This window comes from Mastomys coucha, unplaced genomic scaffold, assembly GCF_008632895.1.
Source record: "Mastomys coucha isolate ucsf_1 unplaced genomic scaffold, UCSF_Mcou_1 pScaffold21, whole genome shotgun sequence".
Taxonomy (NCBI): domain Eukaryota; kingdom Metazoa; phylum Chordata; class Mammalia; order Rodentia; family Muridae; genus Mastomys; species Mastomys coucha.
Genome location: NW_022196904.1, coordinates 190,420,075 through 190,433,842, shown reverse-complemented (window position 1 = coordinate 190,433,842; position 13,768 = coordinate 190,420,075). Strand labels below are relative to the sequence as shown.

General features: G+C 47.0%; 1 protein-coding gene across 5 annotated transcripts in view; it reads left to right on the top strand.

Annotated features, from left to right (window-relative positions):
- Hspa12a (heat shock protein family A (Hsp70) member 12A) overlaps positions 1–13,768 on the top strand; it is a 147,038-nt gene that overhangs the window by 67,866 nt on the left and 65,404 nt on the right. The window lies entirely within an intron of this gene.

The following is a 13,768-nucleotide window of genomic DNA, read 5'->3' as shown; positions in this document are numbered from 1 at the left end:
GGGGGGTGGGGGGGGTGGAAATGGCTCAGAGGTTCAAAGCATTTGCCACTCAGACCCGAGTTTTGTTCCCAGCACTATGTCAGGTAGCTTACCACCTCCTATAATTCCAACTCCAGGGAATCTGATACATTCTTCTGGATTCTGCAGCCATGCAAAAACATGTTCTCGCACACCACACACGCGTGCGTACACACACACACTCCTAAATAAAAGTAAACATTTTTTAGAGAAAGAAAATGGCAGAGGGAGCTGTCTGCCTATTTTTCCCCCAAAGCCCTCCCTTCCCCCACCCCAATCTCTGCTTCCCAAGTACAGGAATTAAGGTACATGCCACCCAACCCAGAACCCCTCTCTTCCTCTCATTATCTGTCCCTAGACCCAGCCTTTTCTCGTATCCATGGAAGTTGTCTTTACCTCCCTCTTTGCTGTCTCTGGATCTGTTGCTTTCTCCTTAGGGTTGTCTTTTACTCTCTACTTTACTTTGCCTCTCATGGTTGTTTTTAAACATTTATTTTTGTTTTCTCTCTTAACACACCAAAGAACTAATAGTCCCTCCATACCCCCACCCCCACCCTGTGTATACCTAACCTCCAGCTTTTCCCTTGTGTATGTGTTTGTGGGTTTTGTTCTTTCTCTGTGTTACTTCCCTAGAGACCTAAGCACTGGTTAGTCACACAGATCTTCCTTAGAAGCAGAGAGGAAAGGCTGCATGCATTTGTCAGAGGGTGTTACTTATTTTTGTTACATTGTGAACACATAAGCCACTGTCTCCCCCACCTGATACTAGGAACATGGATACTGTGAAGTTTGTAGCCTTGGGATTAGAAAGTGTCTGAAAGACCCTGTGGTGATCTCTGTATCCTTTTTTTTTTTTTTTTAAAGATTTATTCATTTATTTTATATATGATTACACTGCAGCTGTCTTCAGACACACCAGAGGAGGGCAATGGATCCTATTACAGATGGTTGTGAGCCACAATGTGGTTGCTGGGAATTGAACTCAGGACCTCTGGAAGAGCAGTCAGTGCTCTTAACCTCTGAGCCATCTCTCCAGTCCCAGCGTCCTCTTTTTATAAGTGAGAAAATGGAAATTTATAGCTGAGTGTGATCTGAACTTTGATATTTCATTGAGCAAGTTGATTATGGTTTATGGTTGTGACATCTCTTAAAAAGGATACATTCGGGCTGGTGAGATGGCTCAGCAGGTAAGAGCACCGTCTGCTCTTCATGAGTTCAAATCCCAGCAACCACCTGGTGGCTTACAACCATCTGTAATGAGATCCGATGCCCTCTTCTGGTGCATCTGAAGACAGCTACAGTGTACTCATTATAGAATAATAAATACATCTTAAAAAAAAAAAAAGGACACATTCTTTTGCTTGTCTGTCAGGCCTGGTGGGAGCAAGGGCATTCTGTCCAGTGACTTTCTAAGGCCATAGATATAGTCAGAAAATGGTTGACAAGGCTTACTCTGCCCTTGATCCTGGGTTCAAGCCTCCAGGGCTGCATACTGACTGTCCTAGGCGTCATCACCAAGGGAGTGGGGTTCTCGATGTCCTTGAAGCTGGTAAGCTGGTTGGAGTTATTTGAGTATAAGCAATAGAGACCAGATCTGACTCTAGAACCTATAAAAGGGATGCACTAAGCACCAAGGGGCTGGCTCCGTGGGTCTCACTGGTACCATAAGCCTGACAATCCATTCAATTCCTGGAACTCATGTTAAAATGAAAGAAACAGCTTGACAAAGGTGTCCTGTGACTTCTGCATGCACACAGTGACATGTGTTTCCCCATACATGTCACAAAGGTATCACACACACAAGCGCGCACACACACACACACACACACACACACACACACACACACACACATGTATACACACGCATATATACTAGAAGACTTCAGACAGCATCTAGACTCATTGGAGAGGCTGATCACCCTTCCACCCTTCCTGAAGAAGACAGGAAGACAGACTCCTTGTGTTTTCATGGAGATGATTCTCTGGTCACTGCAGGTGCTGTGGCAGCAGAAGAGGGGATGGATCGTGGGAAACAGCAGTCACTGTAGGGCTGAGGAGACAACTTACCACTCTGAAAACCCAGACTCAGTGCTGTCAAAGCAGTGCTCAGTCACTATTCATTTCTTATTCTTTGCTGAAAAGAACTCATGACCCCAAATCCAGCTCAGGGGCAAAAGCGGAGTCCATCTGAGTGTGTTCCAGGAGAGGAGTTCCACTGTCTTTCTCCATGACCCAGTCCAGCTGTACAGTGATGTGACCTAGTTTCACCCAGTGAAAAGGAAGCCGAGGTTCCCTGGGGTATCTGGGAAGACACACTGCTTCCTCTGAACATCTATAGAGTCTACAGAAAATGTGGCTCCGTAGCAGCCACATTGGTAGCCATGGAACTGGAAAGAGCCAGAGAGTGGGAGACTGGGTAGGAGACCATTCCTGGCTGTCGAGTTGGGTGTTTTATCAGCAGTAGCTGCAGATGTCCCCATGGCTGCAGGAGCATTTCTGGGTGAAGGGCAGCTTATTTCCCTCTGTAGGGGAGGGGATGGAGCTAAGACCATTGGGAAGATGGCTTTGGGAGGAAGTATTGCTGTTGTCACCCACTGAGACAAGGGCTGGAGATTCTGAAATAAAGTAGCTTGCAGGTATGGTAGGAATTTCTATATAGCGCCAAAGATTTAACAACCTCATGCCTGTGGTTGTACCTGATTTTGAACTTTCAGGCTTCTGAGGTAAGAACAAGAGTCTAGAATCTACCCAGGCCTATACTCTCCCATCTTCTACCCTCTAGGCCCCTCCTCTTCTTCCTCCTTTTTTTTTTTTTTTTTAAACTTTAAATTCAGTTTTTATAATCCTTTGAAAAACCTGAACAAGCTTCAAGGGCTGATATCTACCCTTGGATTATGAATCACATTTTATGACTATATTCCCTCTCATCCCTCCAAAATACAACCTTCAGCACATGCACACAATCACACATCTGTTAAAACCCAGACCCTACCTCACCAGGCCCTAGACCATATCGTTGTAAACTATACACGCCTGTATTTTGGAGCTGACCAGTAAACTGAACTTTGGACTGAGAATTCCAGCTATGCTGCCCTCTGGCTGGGTGGTCCTAGGCAAGTAATTTGTTCTCACGACCTTGACCCAGAGGCCACACAAACAGATAGTTATTTTAGAGCTTGGTATAAAATAGATGATCCATAGAAGGTAGCCAAAGGTCACAGAGCATTGCCTAGAGGAGGCTGGGACACAGGCAGAGAGGAAGGGACTGGGTGTGGGGCATGGGCAAGTGCTCAGAGGCAGGTGTGAAAATCTACATAGTGAGGCCTCATCTCTAGATAGTGTTGGGTACTAGGCATAGAAACAGGCCTTTCAGATGCCATCCTTGTCTCTGAGCAAGCTACTGTTCTTGATTTTGTTGATTCACTGTGGAAAGAATTGTTTGTTGGTTTGGCTTCCATTAGGGAAGAAAGACAACACAATTTGTTGAAAATGAAAGAAGAAAAACCTTACCTCTGTGGTGGCGGCAGTCCAGGGTCTCACTATATAGCCCTAGCTGGCTTGGAACTTACTATGTAGATTAGTCTGGCCATGGCTTCCCATGGTGGGTCTTGATGAAAGAGATAGTCCATGATTCTAACCAAACTTCCTGGCATGGTCTTACATCCCAGGGCAGGAACCTGGAATCAGGAGCTGATGCAGAGGCCATAGAAGATTGCTGCTCACTGGATTGCTCACCATGGCTTGCTCAGCCTGCTTTCTTACAGACCTTGCTCCCATACACTTGTTTAACTGTTCATTTTCTTCCTGGAAATGTCTCCTCGTGGCTGCTGAGCTGGAGTCAGGGAAGGAAGCTTCAGATGAGCTGTGAGACAGGGTAGGGTGCTGCTGGTCATATGGGTCAAATCTATCTCGATTTTCTTCCAATCTCTGATTTTACTTTCTAAAACAACAGGCTTTAGTTTTAAATTTAATTTGCCAAAGCTCTGAGCTTTCTCCTTTAATTCTCTTTTTTTTTTTCTGTAATCTTAGAGCTTCATTTGGATATGAAGCAAGATATAAAATAAAGAAGAACATTTGTGAGGCAGTCTTCTCACCTTCATGCAGACCTTAGCTGTGACCTTCCCAGCCTTGTGCTGAGAGCTGGGCAGTGGGCAGTGCATTGTCCCCTTCCTGGATGAAGACTGTGAGGCTGGGTAGGGGAGGCTCTTCCTTCTTTACCTCCCTGTCACCTGCCAGTTTAGGAAGGACATTGGTGGACACCAGAGTACTAGGCTGCATAGATATTAGTGGAATTGTAATAGCTGACCCTGGCTGTGGTGGTACAGGGAGGGGCTGAGCCTGTGTGGCCCCCCAAACACTGCCTCCCCTTTGTGCATGAGGCTTGATTTCTTGGAAAGGTATGTTAGATGACTGTGTGTGTTGGCTTAGCACCCAGCACAAAACAACAAAAAAAAAAAAAAAAAAAAAAAAAAAAAAAAAACAAAAAAAACAAAACAAAACAAAACAAAACAAAAAAAACGATGTCAGTGGATTCTCATAGAACTCTATTGATCTTAAACTCAGAATGTATTGATCGTCTACTATAGGACATCTGTTATCTGCCATCTAACCCTTATTCTATGGTAGACTCCAGGCCCTGTGAAAGTCTTCATAACAATCTTAGGCACAATGGTTCTATTCTACAAGTGAGGTGGCAAAGACTGGGTTGTGGGGAATCAGAAACCATAGGATGCCAAAGCTGATTTTACCTCAGGTCCATGACAGGCAGGATGAGCAGGAGAATAAATATGATTGTTATCTTTGTTGTAGGGAAAAGGGTAGTGGGGCAGCTTGGGCATCAGCTAGGCTTATGACCTGCCCACGACCACATAGCAAGCATGTGGCCAAGACTGATCTTGGAGGTCGGATGCTCTCTCACTGAGTTAGTGGAGTGCTGGCTACCCACCCATAACGCTCACATCATTATGACCTCCATGCCTGTGAGCTGGCAGGATCATGGAGTGTATGCCAGTGTGCCTCAGAGCTGAGCTGGTGAACAACAGAGTGTCTTCGGCTTGACTCCACTGACTGGAAGATTTCCACATGGAAGTTGAGCCAAGAAGGGTTTTGTTTGTTTTTTTTAATTTAATTTAATTTAATTTCCAAATTTATAGATGTTCCAAGCAGACTTTGATTTAAAACACCACCACCACTATAGGACGGAGGCTGCATCTCAGCGGTAGAGCATCTCCCTAGCAGGTCTGAGGGTTTGGGTTTGACTCCCAACACTGCAAAAGAAAACAACCCAGCCTCCACCAAACATCCTATGGGCCTCTAAATACATACACTGTTGCTTCACTCAAGCAGGGTGGGACTCATTACTGAGAGCTAGTTATGGATAATAGCCAATTATAGTGGCCAGTGTTGATGGAGAACTTCCTCTGTTGCAGAAACTGAGTTAAAGCATTATCTAATAGAGTGCTCTATGGGATTTAGTGTCTGGAGGCTTTATCAACCTTCTTTTAGTAATGAATCAGAGAGTGTTGGTGACTCACTTAAGGATGCCCAGCTAAGGAAGGGTACAACTGGATTCAGATCCACACATAATCTTATTTTCCAATCCATATCCGTATCCTCTGTGTTTCTGGCTCCCCTGGCCTTCCTGATGGGTGAGCCTGAGGGCAGGAAGACCTGGAACAGTTTACCCATAAGTTTTCATTCTGGGATGCTATGAAGGTGTGCCAAGACTTTTGGTCATATCTGTCTCTCTTTTTCTTCCAAGGTCAACACACATGTTGGGTCCATGTCTGGGTAGATTTAGCATCTCAGCACAGTGTGGGAGAAGATGGGGGATGGAGAATGGCTGACAGGAATAGGGTGCTCCTAAACACTTTGATCTTAATGTAAACTGAGGGCTTTAATATAGAGGACTTGAGGACATGGCTTAATGAGTAAAGATGGCTCATGAGGACCCAAGTTCTAGCCTGTATCTGTAACTCCAGCAACTAGGGTCAGAGACAGATCTGGGGCTCAGTGGCCAGGTAGTGCAGTCAACACGGTGAATTTCAGGTTTAGTGAGAAATCTAGTCCCCAAAAAGAAGATAGGTAAATAAGGAGAAAGATTTAGGAAGACAGCCGGAGTTAACATCTGACCTCTACCTGTATCCATATGTATGAGTGAGCACACTTATATAAGGAAGAGTGTACATATGTATGCATACACAGGAATACGCATACACATACACACCAATGCATCATGTACTAGATAAGTAAAATTGTCAGACTATAGAATCAATGTATTTTAGTGCTGTTGCCTCTAGGTGTATGTGGTGACTAAGCAGGTCGGCTCTAGGTAACTCCAGGCCACACCACTTCTGTATCTAAGATTTCTTACTAGAGAATCGACTTCACTTGTGACCTTCAATGTCTTATGATGGCAAAATGTGTATATTGGCATGGAGAGTGGAGATGGCAGCTGCCATGTGTCCTTTCTGGGTAAGCTGGTTTTCTTTATAGTGTTGGCTTTTTAAGTAATTTGGGTGCTGTGTGCCTCGGGAATAATTACAGCACCCCTATTATTGTAAATGCCTGCAGTTTTCTACAACAATACATCTTAAAAGCATTTAATAGATTCTGAGATGTTAGCTTTGTTTCAGAGACTATCACAGAGGTCTCGGAGAATAGAATGAGGAATGTACACGTCACTTTTAAATACAGCACCCGGGCAGAATGGCAGCCAGCTGCTCACGGTCTTATGAGGTTTTCACTTTCCCATCTTAACAAAGCTGTGGATAGCAATGCTTCCCTCTCCATCCTGAGATACTATCAGGAAGACAGGAGCACTGTGGGGGGGGGGCGCGGGGGGGGGCTTGGCAAACTGTTACTCTGTCTCTTAGTTGCTGGGAGGGCTTGGTAAACTGTTACTCTGTCTCTAAATCTCATTGTTTGTTCAGTCACTTACACATTCCTGGAGACCTTGCTGTAGGCATAACTTTTTCCAACCTGTTTTAATAAATGTTCAACCTCCCTTCTGGCCCACCACCCACCAGAGGTAGTAGAAGAGAAAGGTTATTAGGACATGGGGGAAGTGGACCTGTTTAGAAATAGTTTTTTGAGTCCAATCTTCATTGTCAGGATAACAGCAGTTCAGTTCAGTAGCAAACACCAAATACAAATCAGCAGCTGCAGTCCAGTCCTCTTGGCAGGCACCACACACGAGCCAGCAAGAGCAGTTCAATCCAGAAGAAACCACCCAAGGCCACTGAAGTGGCAAGAAGCTGCAGGAACTTCCCCTGAAGTTCTTTGGCGAATTTCTCACTATGCTGTCACCACGAGTGGAGCTCATCAGTGTAATGTAAAGTGAACAAACACATGAGTGTTGTTAGCAAAGAGTGAGGTGGAGCAAAGCAGACCAGTGCCCCAGCTCTCACTCTCTGTGGGTCATACTTATTCCTTCTGAACATCAAGTGTTCATTTGTTTACTATTGCAAAACATCCTTTCACTTGTGTCTGCTTTAGGAAAACATTCTTTCACACGTCTGCTTTAGTAAAACAACCCTGTGTGCTCCAGCAAACATCATTTGACATAACAGACTTTCCTAAAAAATCAGAACTTTCCACTTCACCTTGCCCTGAGCCATGTGCCAGACTCTGCACTGGAGGCAGGACAGGAGAGACCTGGGTGTTCCATCATGACTACACTACCCAAGTGTTCCTCTTCTTCATTTACTCCTTTGGTAAACATGGCTATGGGACAAACTGTCTCCCATTTGGCACTAGGCAAAGGGGAAATTGAAGATCTAGCTAGTGGAGATGGAGACGGGGGAGGTGAAGACAGGGGGAGGTAGAAACAGGGGAGGTTGAGATGGGGTGGGTGGAGACAGGTGGGAGGCAGAGACTGGGAAGTTCCTCCACCATGTGACTCTGACCAAAAATGTAGCTCTCTGAGATCTGATTTCACACCATGAGGCACACCCTGGGCTATCAGTTCATTTCATCCACAAATGTTTCCTGAGCATGTACTCAGAGCATGGAGTTAAGAGGGAAGGGGACATGCCACACAGGGTGAAACCTTTGGCTCTTGTGTCAGTGGTTCCTTGAGCGAAGGTTTACTTGGAGCATTCCCTCATAAGATGCAGCTTCTGGTTGTCTTGTGTTGCAGTGAGCCAGGACTTCTGCAGGGTCATGGTCTGAACAATTCTGAGAAGGCCACTGAGAAAGTAACCATAGATCCTTCTGCTGTTTGAAATACTTCTGAAAAATATTTGGATAACCCTTCATCACCTGAGCAGGCATTTCTAAAGTTTACATTGCAGGCCTGAGTGGCTCTGATATTTGGAGACATCATTTCCTCCCACCCTTGAAGTTTTGCCCTGGAAAAGTCCTCCAGCATCACATACTGTGTATGCAAAGTGTGTTTGGAATGTTAACGGAGAGGCTGATTCACACCAGATGGGAAGGATGCATCAGCTGGTCACTGAGCTAGGTGTCTGGAGTGCCACAGATCAGGAAGTGTGACACACACCCAGGGTTTCCCTGTGTGTTTTATGTCCTCTCTGCACATTGGAGTCTTGGTTCTGCTGCAGAAGCATCACTGTTTTTTGAGACAGGGTATTCTAGTTGGGGCTTAGTACAGGTGACAATGTCCCTGGCTGCCTGGTGGAGTTGGCTAGCCCCATTTCTTGGTTCTGGCTTCTGTGTGCCTGGGTTGATACTAAAGTTGGGGTGTCATTTTTAGGGCTGAAGGACAAGAGAGGGGATCTGTGGGCAGAGAAGTACCTGCGAGCTGGTGGATGGTAGTCTAGAGAGAAAGTAGAAGGCCTGGAGTTGAAGAGCCTATTGACTCTACATCTAACACTTCAGGTACTATACAAGTGCCTGGGGCTGCTGATGTGAATATGGCTGACACCCCCAGAGAGCTTACAAGCACATGTATACACACACACACACACACACACAGACAGAGAGACAGAGAGGGAGAGAGAGAGACAGAGACAGAGAGGGAGAGAGAGACAGAGACAGAGACAGAGAGGGAGAGAGAGACAGAGACAGACAGAGAGAGAGACAGAGACAGAGAGAGAGACAGAGACAGAGAGAGAGACAGAGAGAGAGAGAAAGAGAGTCTGAGGTTAAGTCCTGGCCTCTGCTTTGTGGCTCCCAAGCTCAGTGACCCTTCTGTGTAAAGGAGTCAACAGCAATCTTGATCTCAGAGTTTTAGGAAGTGCTACTGCACAGCTCATGGGGTCTTGGAAAGTATCCTGGTGTAGAGAATGTCTAAGCTGAAACTTATAAAGGATCTCAATACTAGCACAGCAGGTAGAGAACAGGTTCTCTCTGGACCCAAGAGCAATGCATGAGACCGATGTGACCAGATTAGCTGGAGGCAGATGGGGAGCTGGTCACTTGGCTAGGCACTGGATGACCTCAGGCACTCATATGGCCAGTGGAAATATGTACTTGTTGAGGAATTCTTCCAGTGTCTCCACTGTAGGCCCCTGCTGGGCCCTGAGTACCTTCAAGATGGAGAAGAGATGCGTGGATTGCTGCAGGAAACATGGGGAGAGAGAGGAGGGATCTCTCAGGGGCTAGAAGGAAACTGCCTCAGGCAAGCGCCATAGCCTGGGATGCTGTGCAGTAGGGCTTCTTCCCTCCTAAGGGATGAGGGGGCAGTTTATATAAAGATATCCAGGAAGGGGTGACTTCATGAAGCTAAAGAGAGAGCATGTGCCATGATTTTCCTGGGAGATGTGTCTCTGGTGAAAGGAAGATGTTTGATGATGCATATGTACAGTTAGAAGTGAGGGTGAGCGAGAAGGAATGGAAGCCATGGAGTTATCTGGAGCTAAGCCATGCAGGCCCTGTCTGTTGGTTCCTTTAGCATTGTGGAGAACAGAAAGCATTCCAGAAGCATCAGGAGGAAAAGGCTTGATTTGGTTCACAGCCCCAGTCCTGTCAGTGGTGGGAGGGGAGGGCCCAGCAGAGCCGCTTCCCCATATCAGGCAGCAGAAATGGGTGGTGGAGCTGCTCACATCACTGAGAGATGGGCAGAGGCACCATGCTGTGATGCACTTCTGGCATGTAGGCCCCCCAAAATTCTGTAGTCTCCCTAAATAGCCTCCCAGCCGGAGAGGACAGCTGAGATTCAAACCACAACCAGGAAGCAGGAAAAGACATGATCCTGCTCTGGCTGGTGACAGATGGGGACATTGAACAATGTGGAAATGGGCCTAGGTACCTCAGCTTCTGCATAGCCCCATCTCTTCTCCTGCAGAATGAGCAGGGTCAGGGTCACCAGGAGGAGAGATGAGCCTATAATGCACATGCTTGGCAGAGCTGTGCACACCAGACCACTTCTCCCATTAAACACGATCATTTATATTGTGTGAAAGGCACATGTGTTGGTGTTCACACATTGTCAGAGGAGGTCAGAGGACAACTCATAGAAATCTGTCCTCTTCTTCCAACTTGTGGGTCTTGAGTCAAACTCAGGTTATCAGACCTGACCACACGTGCCTTTACTTAACCAGTCCAGGGCACTAATTCTTCGTCCTTTTAAAAATTATCTTATATGTATATTTCCCCTGAATGCATGTGTGTGCACCACTTGTCTGCAGAAGCCCTGAGAGGGCATTGGGTCCCTTGGAACTGGAGTTACAGATAGTTCTGAGTCGCCATGTAGGTTCTGAATGTAGAATCTGGGTTCTCTTAACTACTGAGCCATCTTCCCTGCCTCATCAGGACACATATTAATTTCACGACACAAGCAATGGCAGGGCATAGTCCACACTGCATTTTATGCTCCCTTGAAAATAAAATTTGCTCTCTGCCCCAAGCACTGGGACCTGCATGTCATCTCCTATGCTGCTCACATGCCCTTGTGTGTCTATGGCTAGGACTGTCAGTGATGGTACATGGTGCCCAGGGCCTTTCCACAGCAGGAGGCAGATGTGGGCTCCTTCTGGTTCTGACAGACTGCCAAGGCCTATGTCCTGATGCCAAGGTCAAGTTCCTGATGTGGAAGGACAGGGTACAGTGGCTATTCTGGAGAGGCACCCTAGTCAGCAAGGGGAATTGGGAAGTCCATGTTTGCAAAAAGTTATCTGGGTGGCTAATGGTACCCGGACAAGGGAGTGAGCGAGCCGGGCTTGAAGCTCACCCCTGCAGCTGTCAGGGAGGGATTGAGGGGGTCAGTGATGGGGAGATAGTTGTGGAGCAGGGATGGGTGGTGTCACTAAGAGTAGATCGTAGGGCAGGACAGGAAGCTGGGTGGCTGGGAGGAGGCTGCAGTGGACTCACAAGGCACAAGGGAGCAGGGCAGCTGGATGGTAGGTAGCACAGAGGATGGAGGGCAGGCACCAGAAGCCACTGATCCACACGTGACCTGCAGAAGCTGAACTTGGACAGCTACTGAAGGGTGAGCCACTTGGTGGATGCCCAGGTGTCTGGCTTGGACCCTGGTAGGCGGTGCCATCTGGCCCCCAGGAGAGAGGGGAGGAGAGGAGGGCTGGATTTTAGTCAAGTGTGGGAGGCTAGGAGCCACCCTGGGAGATGCTTCTTAGCTCTGGAGTCTTGGAGAAAGGTCCAGTCCTGGGTGTGGAGGTGGAGGGAGTGAGGCAAAGCAGAGAGGGCAGGGCAGTAAATAGAGGTATTTGGGTATTTGCAAAAGGTGTTTTATTACGGCAAGTTTCATTTCGGTTGCCGCAATAAAACAAAAGGCAACTTTCAGGAAGAAGGGATTTATTTCAGCTCACACATTCAGCTCATAGTACATTATTGTGGGAAAATCAAGGTGCTCAGAACTTGAGACTGCTGGTCACTTCATGTGACCAGTTGAGGGCTGGTAGAAATGAGTGTATGTGTGCTCGTGTGCCTGCTTGCTTATGTTCAGCTTGATGCCCCCCTCTCACACAGTTCAGGACCCCTTGCCTAGGGAATGATGCTGCCCACAGTGGCTGGGTCCTCTCACACCAATTAGTATACATAGACATAACACAGATATACCTACAGGCCAACCCAGTGTAGACAGTTCCCATTTAGACTCTATTCCCAGGTAAATCTAGATTGTGTCAAGTGGACAAGCTGCCCATTGGCGCAGGCAGTGGGTAGCAGCAGAGGATCATAGCCCTGGTGAATGCAAAAGATAAAAATGCTATGGAAACAGAGACAGTGTGTGATGGTCCTTTCTTGGGAGAGAGAGAGCTTAGATGAAGATGGCAGCTGCTCACTAGCGTCTGAAGTATTGAATGTAGGCTGGAGAGGGGTCTCAGTGGTTAAGAGTGCTTGCTTCCAGAGGACCTGAGTTCAGTTCCTAGCACCCATGTCAGGCAGCTCACAGACTTCTGCAACCCTAGCTCCAGGGGAACCTGATATACCTCTATAGACCCACATGCACTTGTGCAAGTACACACAGATACATACACATACACACACACACATACACACAGAGTTAAAGTATTGAATGTTGCACTAAGGGATTAGAGTTTGGCTGGGAACAGTGAGTGGCACATGCCTGTAATAACATTACTTGTAGGTTAAAGCAGGATAGAAAGACTAAGGCCAGCCTGGGTTACATGGCAAAAACCTGATCTCAACAAAATAAATGTTCCAACTCAGGGCTTTTTCTTAGGAATGAAGTACAGCATGATTTGGACACTGACTCCCAGCAGAAGCAGCTGAACAGCCAACACTGTATCTAGGTCCAGGCCTGTCTCCAGTACCCTAGTGTTCAGTGCAGTGGTTATTCTTGCCTTTTCATATTATGGCACGCCCCAGCCTAGCTGCTTTCTCTTAATTAGGAGGTGTGAGCAGAACCAAAAGGTAGCACTGGGTGGAAGAAGGACCAGGGACAACCCTCTCCTCTCTATCTGAAGCTCAGCTAAGCTCAGGAGCATTGGCTTCCAGCCTGACCCCTCCTGCTCCTGGCCTTCGGGCCCTTGCTGGGACCTTAACTCTTGGATCTGCCTCTGAGATAGTGGGGGTACTGTCACTGCCAGAAAGCAGTCTTGATTAGGAGAACTGGCTTCATTGAAACGTTTTTTCTACACTCTGGGTGTGGCTTCCAGATACTGCCACCAGACAACTGGCCTAGCATCTAGTAACTCATGCTTTTAAAACTGCTGTACCCTAATTTCCAAGTGAGGCATCATCGTGCCATGTAGTTGTTTTTAGTCTTGAGAATCTGTTTCTCAGAAAATGGCAAGGAGACTCAGAGAGGTCCACATACAGCCAGAGACTGTGCATTTAGATATCCTAATGCACGCAGAAGACAAGTTTGTGAACACCGGGTGGAAGTCCTGCCCTGAGTTACAACCTCAGCCAGTTTATCACTCTCCTCTGTAGGCTTTGGTGGCAGACTCCAGGTCACCCCACCATCCATAGGGAGGCTGCTTGTGGAGGCCTCCCCTCGGTACCCAGGTGGGATCAGGAGAGATGAAGAGATGATGCCTGTCTCATAAAGTGAGGGTGCTTACCACTAGGGTGAACCCCAGCCAGCCATTTTCTTGTGTGTGATGTTGAAATCATAATTTAAACCTCTCATGCCAGATTTTCTTACATGCAGAAACTGACAGCTATGGGATAAGGATATATGATCGTCAGCATTTAGTGTCAGACCCCTCTTCTCCCATCCCTGGGGAAGACAAAGGGACTATGGTAATGAGATCCCTACCCCTGCTTTTACCAAAGAGCTGAGGATCCAGAATTATCTGTCTAGCCAGGCCTTAACAGTTGCCAGAGGTGCAGGTGTGTGTGTGTGTGTGTGTGTGTGTGTGTG